Here is a 13,152-nt window from a genome sequence, read left to right as displayed (position 1 = left end):
TGGTGGCTGAAAGGCCAGAGGCTACAGCAGCTTTGTGAGGTCTTGGAATATTTATACTAATTGTATGAAGTGTCCTAGGCAGCACAGTCTTATCCACCTAAGAAAAGTACTGTACTTTAATGATTATGTATTAAATAGGGCAGAAATGGTGAATGTATTTAATTATGGACATTCATTTTTCAAATATTTCAGCTATTTTTGCTGACCACAGCATTCATTTATTGATTTTTATCTCTTGATCTTTTATTTTGTTAGAAGATGATGACTGGAATGCTCCCTCTTCCCTGGCATGACTGCAATCACTCTACATCCCTTGAGGTAAAGACATTCCTAAGCATTTCAGACTCATTCCTTATCCCAGATAACACTGTGGTGTGGAGTTGCTGACTCTGCTGCCTCGCCCAGTCCAGACAAACTCTCCAAATACTGAAGGGCAGGGGGCAGTCACCCCTGAGTTTATGTGGCTGAAATGCTATTGGGAATTGGGAAAATTCGGTTATTATGCTGGAATTCATTTAAGCTATTTCATGCTGCATGATTCCAGGAAATGGCAGCATGACTCCAACTCAGCAGGTGTTTGCCAAGTTGTGGGCAGCTGCAATGCAAAAAAAAAAATACAGAATTGTTCATCTATTCGTGATAAGATGATCATGAGGCTAAAGGATAATTGTAAAAAATCTTTAACAATTGAGCACTGTTAACAAGTCTTTAACAATCAATAATGGCATGCCATACATTGCAAACATATTTAACAGTGAATAACATGTATGTCTAAATTTGGGCTTGATATCCATCCACAGTGTTTGATCTGCTACACAGAGGTGTTTAAATGAGCCTTAATTCATTTAACTGTCATGTAAAATTTAAGTGCTGACAGCAGCACTTTAAGAAGATAACCAGACCATCTGCACCTGGCTCCTGACTGGTACTGAGTGTCTGAGACAAAGTGCTATCGCTGTGACAGTATATTAGGTGTTCATTAAAATGTCGGAGCATGCAAACTTGTCCTTGTGCCCTGTCAGGTCTGTCTGCTATTGCTCCTTGGCCACAAATAAGACTCCAGTAATCCTTTTATAACAAACAGAGTGTAAATCTACTGTGTCATCCATACCTTGTTGTTGTTATGGCTGTTTACTCAGTGCATACTATATAGAATTATAAGTTATATATATATATATATATATATATATATATATATATATATATATATATATATATATATATATATATATATATATATATATATATATATATATATATATATATATATATATATACAACCCCAATTCCCAAAAAGTTGGGATGTTTAAAATGTAAATAAAAACAGAATTAAATAATTTCACATTTCACAAATCTATATTTTATTTGCTATAAAACATTTAAAATTGTAAGGATAAAAGTAAAGTTATATTGAGTGTGATATCCACAACATGGCTCAAAAAAGGTGTGACAGGGCAAAGTTTACCACAGTGTAGCATCCTCTCTTCCTTTAACAACAGTCTGTATACATCTGGGAACTAAGGAGACCAGTTGCTGGAGTTTTGGTAGAGGAATGTTGTCCCAATTGAATCTGATAAAGGATTTCCACTGCTCAAGAGTCCTAGGTCTTCTTTGATGTATTTTTCTTTTTGGCCCAGAGAAGATGGTGGCATTTCTCTATAATGTTTACGTATGCATTGTCTGAGCCTATGCAATGATTTCCATTACAGAATCATCCCTGTTTCTAATGTAATGCTGTATACACAATTTTTTTTATAGATTGGTAAACCTCTGTCCATCTTTACATCTAAGAGATTTTACCTCTCTGAGACATTGGGAAGATATAGGAATATTTTTGTACCAAGTCATGTAATTAGAAAAATTGGAAAATATTCCTCTAGCTGATTTAGTTTCAACAAACAAGTTTGTAACAACCCCTCACAAATGTTGTAGCCACCAAAATTAAAAATTACCTTATTTTTTCCTTAAAATGTTAAATTTTCTTAGTTTAAACATTTGATATGTTTTCTATGTTTTATTGTGAACAAAATGTGGGTTTATGAGATGTGCAATTCATTCCGTTTTTATTAAACATTTAGCATACTTTCCTAAGCCTTTTTAAATTGGGGAAGTACAATTCCCAATGTACAACTGCATGGACAAATTACTGTACAGATCAGTTAACAAAGGAGCACCAGATTGTGAGGTTTAATAAAAGATTTCTTGTACTATATATCACAATGGAGGATGCTATCAAGGGTACAAAACTTTGGTTTTCCGTCACTGAAAATGTTTGCAGATGACATTGCACAGTGCTATCTAATTGAATAAGAACTATATTGTGCCTTGTTCACTGTGCATTTCTTTGTGTGGTCTTCATCTGCTTAATCAGCAGAATTATTTTAGAATCTCCAAGAGCATATCTAAATACTGGTAGCACTCTGCATAATTATTTGTTAGTATGGAAACTATATGAACAAAGTGTTTATCTCTGAGCAATGAAAAAAAGCATTATGCGTTGCTGAGTCGTCTTTTAACCTTTAGCCTACATCTGGACATGTTTATATTCAAAGAAAGCCAATGGATGCCATCAACCCACAAAGTCTGTTGCTTACTGTTAAATATGGTGGTTGTTCTGTAATAGTATATGCAGCTATTTTGTGTAAATCATTAAATCCTATGATTGCATAGCATGGCTGTGCAATGGTAAAAATATGAGCACCAGGTGCTGCATATAGTGCACATACTGTATCCTGAACATGCTATATTCTGCAATGAATATTCAACTGTTTAAAATATGCAAAAGTATATCCCAGTTATTTGTTCATTGATAATAACATGTACAATATTTTAATATAGTAATCTTTTTCAAATTCAAATTTTCATATAGGTTTCTTAATTTAATCATAAATCATAATAGTTTATGAATATGCCAAATATGCCATATTTTTTTTAACAAATAATCAGCCAAACAAACCAGAATAAAGCCCAAAAAAAATCTGAAATGCAAATACCCATTATAGGGGTCTATAAATGCAGAAAGTGTGTACATATTCAATATATTTGAACTGTTAGCACAATATGTCATTTGTCTTCAAGCTTTGGAGTACATGAGACATAGATTTTAATGAATGCACTTTTTAAGTGGAGCAAAAAACAGTTCTTTGTCTGTACTGGAAAGTTGAGTACTCCAGCACACCCACGATGTAATGAAGGCACTCTGTATAGTAATTAGTGCACATGTGCCCTTTACTCTCAGAACCTTCCATGTGGCCGAGAGCCTTCCTCCCTGTGGCCTGAGCTCACTCGGCCTGTCTAAACAAATACCTCATCCCAAGGACCGGCACAGAGCTGCACAATAACAGGTCTGAAGTCAGGTCTGCTCCCCATAACATGCACATCCGCCATCCATATACTGCTGCTGCTGTTGGGACCACTGGATAATCAAATCACATCTGGTCACAATGTTTTCTTTTATCCTTTTTTTACTATAAACTATATGAAGAATACAGAGAACTGACCAGCAACAATGAACTATAATTCACTATCCAAACTTATATTCATGATTTATATAGCTTCTATGCATTATGTAAAGTTAATAAACACAATTCTTGTACAACTGTACAAATTACACTGGATGAACAAAGATTCTCTATTTTTTACACAGACCTCCATGTACAGTCTATGCAAGTTCAAGTACTCCTTGGATGTTTAGCCTTGGATGTTTGGATCTAACTGTATGCTCTAAAATGTAATTGAGTAAATGAATTTACCTATGAAATATATATATATATATATATATATATATATATATATATATATATATATATATATATATATATATATATATATATATATATTTTTTTTTTTTATATCACATTGCAGTATCATGGTTTTTATTTTCTTTTAAACCTCCCAGAATTATCAAGATTTATTTAAGCTGAAATTCATTACTATGTACTGGCTGAGTTGCCAGGTTTTCCCAGCTTGGTATAATATCAGAGGTTTTTGCAGTAAATCGGGTGAATGAGGATATCTACACATGACCCTAGACCACAACTAAGGTGTAAAGATACTCACAATATGCTGAAATAAAGATCTAGTCATGTATTATTATCTTACAGTATGGTTGTCATTAAGCAGTAATATAGCAGAAAGAAAAAATAGATATTAAGGAATAGAAAACAAAACTAAGTGGCACTTTAATTCACCTCAAATCTGCTTGTGTGCCAGCAAAATTTACACTTATTATCTTTATTACAATGTTATAATGTTGTAACATAACAACGATAATCTATCTATCAACAAACCTGACAACAACATTCTGTACACTGGTTTTCCTCCACTTCTTAACACAGTCATAATGTTTATTACAGCTTATTATTTGCAGAAACACATTTCAAAACAGCCTAATAAGTTAAATCGACAATGCTGTGTGTTACATCAAGACAGCTGATTTTAGCTCAGCTGATATTAGCATTAGGAATTCTGTCTATTTTGTGGCTAAAACACACACACACACACACACACACACACACACACACACACACACACACACACACACACACACACACACACACACACACACAAAATCTTGTCAACCATTTATTCTCTCCACACACAGTCTGAATAATCTTTGCTGTCTTTGCACAGTTCCGATGGAGTTTTGACTCAGCATGGGGGTTGGGCAAATGGCTGAGTGCGGCATTATTTCAGATCTTTCAGCTGCGGCTCCCACCACTGCTCTCGCCAATTCCTGTGGCACTTAAACTGTGTTACATGCTTTCTAGCACACGGGATACACTGAGGCATGCTGGAATTTAAGATAAGGGCTAAAACCCTTTTGACTACTTTGGGTGAATGATCAATTGGCTCATAGAGAGTTCACGGCACATGGAAATCTTTTTAGATCTCTAAATTTCTCTTGTATGAACATATATATAGAGTAAAACAAATAGATAGAGGAAAAGGGAAGGATCAAGTTTTCAATTCCCAATAAATTGAGGGGCAAAAAAGATCAGAATGCAACTGAAGGTGCAACTGATTAGAAATAATTTTAATCTGTGTTTGAATCAAATAAATCAGACTCATATTGACATTGTTAAATGTTCAGTGTTCTAATGATTGCTCCAACAGTGGACCTTTTTTCACCAAGCTGCTTGGCAATTTCCCCGTAGCCCTTTCCAGCCTTGTGGAGGTGTACAATTTTGTCTCTAGTGTCTTTGGACAGCTCTTTGGTCTTGGCCATGTTAGTAGTTGGATTCTTACTGATTGTATGGGGTGGACAGGTGTCTTTATGCAGCTAACGACCTCAAACAGGTACATTTAATTTAGGATAATAAATGTAGTGGAGGTGGACATTTTAAAGGCAGACTAACAGGTCTTTGAGGGTCAGAATTCTAGCTGATAGACAGGTGTTCAAATACTTATTTGCAGCTGTATCATACAAATAAATAGTTAAAAAATCATATATTGTGATTTCTGGATTTTTTTTTTTTTAGATTATGTCTCTCACAGTGGACATGCACCTACGATGACAATTTCAGACCCCTCCATGATTTCTAAGTGGGAGAACTTGCAAAATAGCAGGGTGTTCAAATACTTATTTTCCTCACTGTATATATAATTTTTTTTTCACCCTCTTTCTCCCCAGAGAAATCTGTGGCAAGGAGTGTGGCCTGTGTGTTATTCCACCACAACCACATTCTGCTTCTTCAGCTTACTAGGCCATGACTGAATAGTGTTTACTATGCCCACTTCACTATAAGGGTTTCTGTGGGTGCACACTAATCATTCTTGACTATGACTTGGCAGGTGATAACCTTCGGGTTACACTTTGGAATGGATGGATGTGTTTGGGTGTTGATATGATATAAATAAAAAAAATAAGAGGGAGATATTATGGCAGTGATGGAGCGTTTAATGAAAAGCCATGAATCATGAAGCCTGCACCTCCCATGGCATGGAATTGCTTGGCAGCTGAAACAGAGTATGGACCAGCACTTCTTCCAACACCAATTCCCAAAACCCCCCACGTTTCAGACACCTTCACATTGTAATCAATGAAACCTCACCTTTACAGAAAAACATGCTGGCTTTAACCTTAGGCCAATGTGCATGACAAAATCTCTCACCATTCATGCCATTTCCCATCTTAAGCTTTCAATTTCCATGCCTATAGATATATCAGATTTCTGTTCACAGCTATCAGGCATGGATTTCAATATGGCCTCCTGCTCTTGTAGTTCATCCTCCTCTCCACTATTTTAAAGATTGATATCTGCATCACTGTCAGCTCAAATTAGTCTGTCCATTTTGCACTGATGTCTCTCATCAAGCAAGTAATTATGCATGAACTTGTGCACCATTATATGTACAATTGAAAAATCTTGATGCATTTACAGTACAAATACATTCTGGGTAACATCTCAGTATCCCCGAAGATACAGGCATTACAGTTAGTACATATATGTTGTTTTAAAGAACTTGCACCCTATTCTGGCATAAATCAAATAAAGTAATGTTAAAATGTGCTACTAATGACATCAAGGCAATTTGGAAAAAGTAAAAAAATCTGAATGACCGGAATTTAATACGATATTACATCCTGTGCTCTGGACCCTTGGGTTAGAGTATCAGCATCAGCGATTTATCAACTTTAGTACCGTAACTTCACCGTAAATAAATGGATAAGTCGATCCAGTTCACATGAACATTGAATGCGAGGAAGGAAAACACCCCAATGAACTACTCTTGTACATTTATTTTTGCTAACAATTCATTGCCCATGTGTATAAACACAACAATGTACCAATGTGGGTTTTTTTAAGGTACCACTTTCAGGCTATATATTTATATACCTTGTGACTATTTTTTCCCACAATCCTTACCAGGATAAAGCAGCTTATATAGATAGAAATTTAGATGAAAGAACAATGTTGCTATCATCAAGAAGGAAGTGCATATTTCTTACCAATCTGTGGCATGTTTTGAAAATTTTTCACAAGGCATTCAGCTTTTGGTCATTGACACTTAATTCTGGAGAGATGCCCCTAAGATAACTCTGTGCAGTGTCACATTGTGCATAGAAATGTCTTCCATTACTGTGCATTGTGCATTTTTCCAGCTATATTCGTCAATAGGGCTTTCTTCTCTCATGTTGTTTAAGTAGCTGTAATAATTTTTATGATGTAATTTAGCAACTAACCATGAACATTTCCTTTTTTGTAACAAATTCATAAATGTGAACATAGGGGCCACTAGCTACGGCAATGACAGACAAACACAAAATGTGACACATGGAAGATTCTGTTCTCTGAATAGTAGCACACAGATGTGAAACACTCTTGCTGGAGTCACTGGTACATCCCTAATGCTTATCTGAGAATTATGTGTCAGAACTACAATTTAAATACTTTTGAGGATTGTAAATTCTGCTTTTTCTAATTTTGCATATGGATTGTTTTGAAGCAAAGGTTTTTTTTTAGGAGCATTAGGATTTTACAGCATTAGGATACATTTTGTCTTCATGCAGCAGTAGTATATGTGTACTGTCTCACAATAAAAATGCAAATTAGGCAAAGGAAGATTAGTGGATTACCCAGAAGAGCTCTCTTACTTAGCAGTTACAAGTGAAGGAGGGTTATGTAACAGGTTTAGTCCCACAGGCTTAGTTGTACATAAAATTTGGTGCTCTAACCTTATGTTTGATGTTCTTGTTGACTTGGCAGATGTGTTTTTTTGCTCATGCAGAACATAAATGCATATTGATGCTATTTGGAGGAGATCCAGGGACCGTTTTTCAAGTCCATGTAGTAGACTGTGTCTGAAAAACCTGGATCCTGTTAAAACAAGGTAGAACAATGTTTGTCCATGACGTCCAGGCTACTACTTGTAATGCTAATGAGTCATAATTACGTTATCCACATTTATTTATTATTTTAATAATCCCATTGTAAAGTTTTTAAGTCAGTCAGCTTTATCGTATTCTTCTAGTCACCTATTGTGTGTGTGGAAGCCTAAGAAATCATATGCTTATTGCCTTTCTTGTTTCAGTTCCTGGAGATCTGTGATTTCCTCAGACACTGCATTCAGTCTTAAGACAGTGGGCACATATTTTTATGCCATCCAAATGAGAAATACTTGTTTGTTTGGCAAATCTGACTGACACATTGATTGACAGGCCATCAGTCCAGTGCTTTTTCACAGGAAACAAGTCCATATAAATGAGAAATTGTTGTTGGTGTGTGTGTGTGTGTGGGGGGGGGGGGGGTGTTTGGGGCAGTGAGGGAGGTAAGGGTTAGCAGGGGGGGTGGCACAACCCTAATGACCCCAATTCTTCCGTTCTTATAGAAAGCTGTATTTTTTTCCTAAAGAGGCATTGTGTTCACCCCTTTCCCACATGGGAACTCTGTCTGAGTGTGGAGGAGGGCTGTAAGAGCTAGGTTGCAAGAGCAGCTATGGCGGTTCGCCATTCCTAATGAACAATGCCACAGAATAGCTTTATTTGTCAAGACCTCCTCAGGCTGTACATAGAGAAGCTTTGGATGCATTGAATGGGCTACTAAGGCTGTTGCTCCACTTAAACACCCCTGCCCCCCAGTTTTCCCATTGCAGACCCCATTGATTAACCTGGTTCTGTGTCTGAAAGGAGGCTAACAAGATTCAGTCTAAAGTTTATGTCAATTAGTAGTCATACTGTGATGGGGCAGCTGCAGGGTTTTGTGCGTTAACTCCTGGCTGTCCGGTCTCAGGCCCAGACTCAATGCCCAGAGGTCAAAGTTGGTGATCCTGATGTGAACCTGCATAAGCTTAATCGGCAGTGTCACCTCCTGGGACCTTTCTGACAACCTTGACTCTATTGCCCTACAGTGCTCACAAAAAATTATTTATTTGTTTGCTCACTTGTACATATTTTAGGACATATTTATTATAAAGTCTATTTTTCAACAATACTGTGAGTAAAATGCATTTGAAGGATGTTTTTACCTTGTGCAGCAGGCAACATGGCTGTAATACTGTAATGTTTTTAGCAGACACCTAGAATTTATGAGCATCTTTGCTCCTCTGAGGTTAATTTCATTAGAATTCTTTTTATCTGCAAATGATAATATATGAAAATATTTTGACTTTGGCTTCCACTCTATCTTAGCAGTCCTCTTGACATAGCTGATCAGTTTAATGAGGATCTCTGTGGTTCCTGTTAAACCCCTCTCTCTCTTTCTCTCTTTCTCTCTTTCATATTCACTTACTATTTCCTGCATTTTTCACTCAAGGCTTCAGCCTAATTGTTCACTTTTTTCTTTATAATCTGCAAAATTTTTATCTATTTATTTATTTAGCATACCAACCTCACATGGTGATACTTTTAGCATACAGTGTTTACATTCAGCCTAGACAAGCTATGTTAAACAACATACCACTCCAGCCCACAGCTTGAGACCAGTCTCGGGATCACTGTATATAATGAAGTCGCTTCAGTGCTGTCAGTGTTGGGAGATGAGAAACATTCGCACACAAACACACAACATAATTAGTTCTTCTTCATATGTGAGAAGTGCTGGGCAGCAGTGTCACAAGAGCTTGTTTCAAACTATACACAGCTGCTAGGGAGAACTTTCCATTTATTTTATAGAACAGAAATATATACACCGTCTAGGCCATATGACTGTGCTGGAATTAACGGAAGACTCATGTAGGTCTGTTTTAAACAGTAGATGCCAGTGTGCTTTTTACTGGCATCCCCACCACTCCTTAGCCACTAATGAGCCACAACATAATTTTCTTTATGAGCTGCTAAATGTAACCAACAACATTTGATGTGGTTTGTTACTGCACCTATAAAATCTACTCTTAAATTACACTTACCACATGTAAATATAAGCAGGAAATAAATTTGTGTAAATCTAATCTGTAAATATCTACAATCAAGTGACAAATTGGGCCAGCACGTGCCACCAAAAAAGTTTGGCATTGATTCTGCAAGTTTCTGGAACTGTACTGGAGAAAAGGAAACCATTCTTTCAAAATATATTACATTTATTGAATTTTTTATGATTGTGGTGGAGAGCAGTGAAGGTTCAAAAGCTTTCATTGGTTTTCTAATGGGTTCAAATATGTTGAAATCAGTCATACTCCTTTCAGGGAGCCCTTTGTCCTATGTCCGGATGTATGGCATAAGAGAGCCACTGTATGTTTTGTGCATATGTGTGTGTGTGTGTGTGTGTGTGTGTGTATGTGTGTGTGTGTGTGTGTGTGTGTGTGTGTGTGTGTGTGTGTGTGTGTGTGTGTGTGTGTGCGCATGTGTGTGGGCATGTGTGTGTGCGTGTGTGTGTGCGTGTGTGTGTGTGTGTGTGTGTATTTTACCTTTCTGTAAATTAAATATGTATTTTTTTTTTTTTAAGTAGACAGCAATATTCACAAGATGCTGAAACATAACTGACCTGAACAACTTATACAATGACATTGTGCAATCTAAATATTCCGTTCAACCTTTTTCTACTTGTATCAATTGGCCATTCTGTCAGGTGCCCCTGCCATATGTGTATACTTCATAAGTTACACAATGAATAACTAAAGTTCTTTGCCATGTCCAAGTTATTAGCCACCCAATTAGCCTGCAATTGGAATCGCAAAGGGCCTCAAAAGATAACCTTTTGACCAAATTATCTGGATCATTCAGATTACAGCAGATATTATGCCATAATAGTAAGTGCATAACATAAACATGCACAGGGAGTGGTGCACATAGTTTATCTAACACACACAATGTACGTTTTATTACACATTTATCTTATTGATGCACATATTTTTCCAAGCATATTTTGTGTTCTGCATTCCAACCCTTTACTGCATTAGTGGTTATTATCCAACCACATGGTCATTGGTATCTGGATAGTTGCTGGACTGTTTTATCAACACACTGGGTGTTTAAAATTCTCAAAAATGCAGCTGCACCTGATATATTTACAGTATATCAACGGCACACATTAGCATGCCACTTTCATGTCAGTTTCTCTGCTGTGCTGACAATAGTACAGATTCCAATAGTGTTTCATTGGTGGTGGTCCAGTTTCTTTGAGAAAAGGGGAAATGCATCTGACAGATTGTATATACAGTACCAGCTGACAAGTTACAGTCCATAATTGTATATACATACAAAGTAACCTATATGGCAGATGTACTTGTAAAAATGGATAATACATGCAGGTACAAAGTATAAACCTGGCCTAATGAGGCAAAAATCTGGATCTTCCCTGGAGAACTGTGAAATACTGCTTTTCTGGTATAGGGTGTTAGGGCTTAGGAATTAAACCATGTACTGATTTGAAACTGATTTTAATTACAATGTTTTAACGTGTTGAGTGTGTACAATTACCCTTAAAATATTTCCAGATTACTGATGAGTAGGACTACTGCCACTCAGCCAATAGCTCAACATGACCCGTCTCTGCACCCAGCAATATACACTAAGGGAATAATCCTTGCATTTGAGCCCCTCATGTGTAGAATGACAACAAAAGCGGCTTGGACATGTTAATAATTATAATTAAATTATTCTCTCTGATCTCATGTGCCATTCCTGCAATGCCCATTAGAGTTGTTTACTTAAATGCTTTTGTGGTATCAGCACCATGTGTCTCAGCTGACCCAGTGGCCCACCTTGACATCTGGAAATGTTCTTAGAGTTTAGAAAGGAGCTTCCACTGGAACCATGGCCCAAAAGCTATCATCAGCAAGTCAGCCATTAACCAGAATGAGTGATTTTTGGTCACTTTAATATATCCCATGGAGAAATCTTACACCCATTGGATATGTAAACCTCTGAAAGTAAGTGCTGGATTATTTCTACTTTCAGGAATGTGAAATTTGTAAAAGAGTAATAAGAAATTATTTTGGTGGCAGAATCGAAATAGACTGCAGACCTTCTTAATGTGCATGACTATCAATTAAGTAACCTGTGAAAAGGTGTCCACTCTCACTGCACCAGCAACTGAAGCAGACAAAGGACCCATTCTTTATCCCAGGCATTAGACCAAAGTGATTATTGCAGTGAGAAAGAGAAAGAAAGAGAGAATGAAAGTCAAAGAGAGCTCTTGGCGGCACACCGCATTCCCAGTGATAATAACCTTTCATAGAAATCAGTCTGACACAGAAGCTGACAGAGGATCTAAATTACCTTTTGATTGCTGGTGTGGCGGCATGTTTATATTATCGGTCATCTGGCACAATGCAATGCCCTGTTTGGCCCCTCTGCAGTCGTCGGGGTTTTATTAATTATGGCAAGTGACCTTTAAGCAGGTGATGACAGAGATGAGAGTTGGGGGCCAGTCCCATAGACACACTGCCTGTTTGATGAGCTCCTATGACTAGGCTCTTTTTTTTTCAGTGACTCTTTCTTTATAATTGTATTTTTTTTATGCTACTATCTCATGCTCACAATCAATTCCCTTCTCTCCCCACCACCACCAATTTTGAGCTTTTTTTCTGTGCAATTTCTCATCAGTTTCATCTCTTATTTGCTCTACTATATCAGTGTGGCAGGAGCTTGATTCCTTTCAAAAGTGAAACAGTAAAAACTGTATATTTTAACATTCATTTCCAGTTGTCTGCACACCTTACTGCTTTAATGATGGGGTAAAAGCACAAGTGCACAACATCTGATGTCAAACTGATTTGATTAGGTTTATGTCAATTTCACTATCCAACCACTTATAACCATGGGAAAATCACTAACAAGCCAGACTGACTGCATTTGGTACACTGGCTCCTTGGCTGACTGGATCTCTGCAAGCAGGCAGTCAGTGTCAGGTTAGAGATAATCCTACTGTGTATATATATATATATATATATATATATATATATATATATATATATATATATATATATATATATATATATATATATATATATATATATATTTATTTATTTATTTATTTATTTATTTATTTATTTATTTATAGCTTCTTAAATCCAAGAAAACAACTGTTGAATTTTTCATTATTTTTGGTCCTTTTCCAAAACAGCCACAGCAACATCCAATGGGTTTTCCCAGAGCACCAGATATATGAGGTGTATGGTAATCATAGGTTCCTTCTTGCTTTAAGATTTATATGAGTGTCTTTAGTTCACATAACACTGGTGTATTTACAGTGTTTTGTGCCACAACCCAAT

This window comes from Silurus aristotelis (assembly GCF_946808225.1).
Source record: "Silurus aristotelis genome assembly, chromosome: 4".
Taxonomy (NCBI): Eukaryota; Metazoa; Chordata; class Actinopteri; order Siluriformes; family Siluridae; genus Silurus; species Silurus aristotelis.
The sequence above is the reverse complement of the archived record's forward strand: the minus strand, read 5'-3'. Positions refer to the sequence as shown.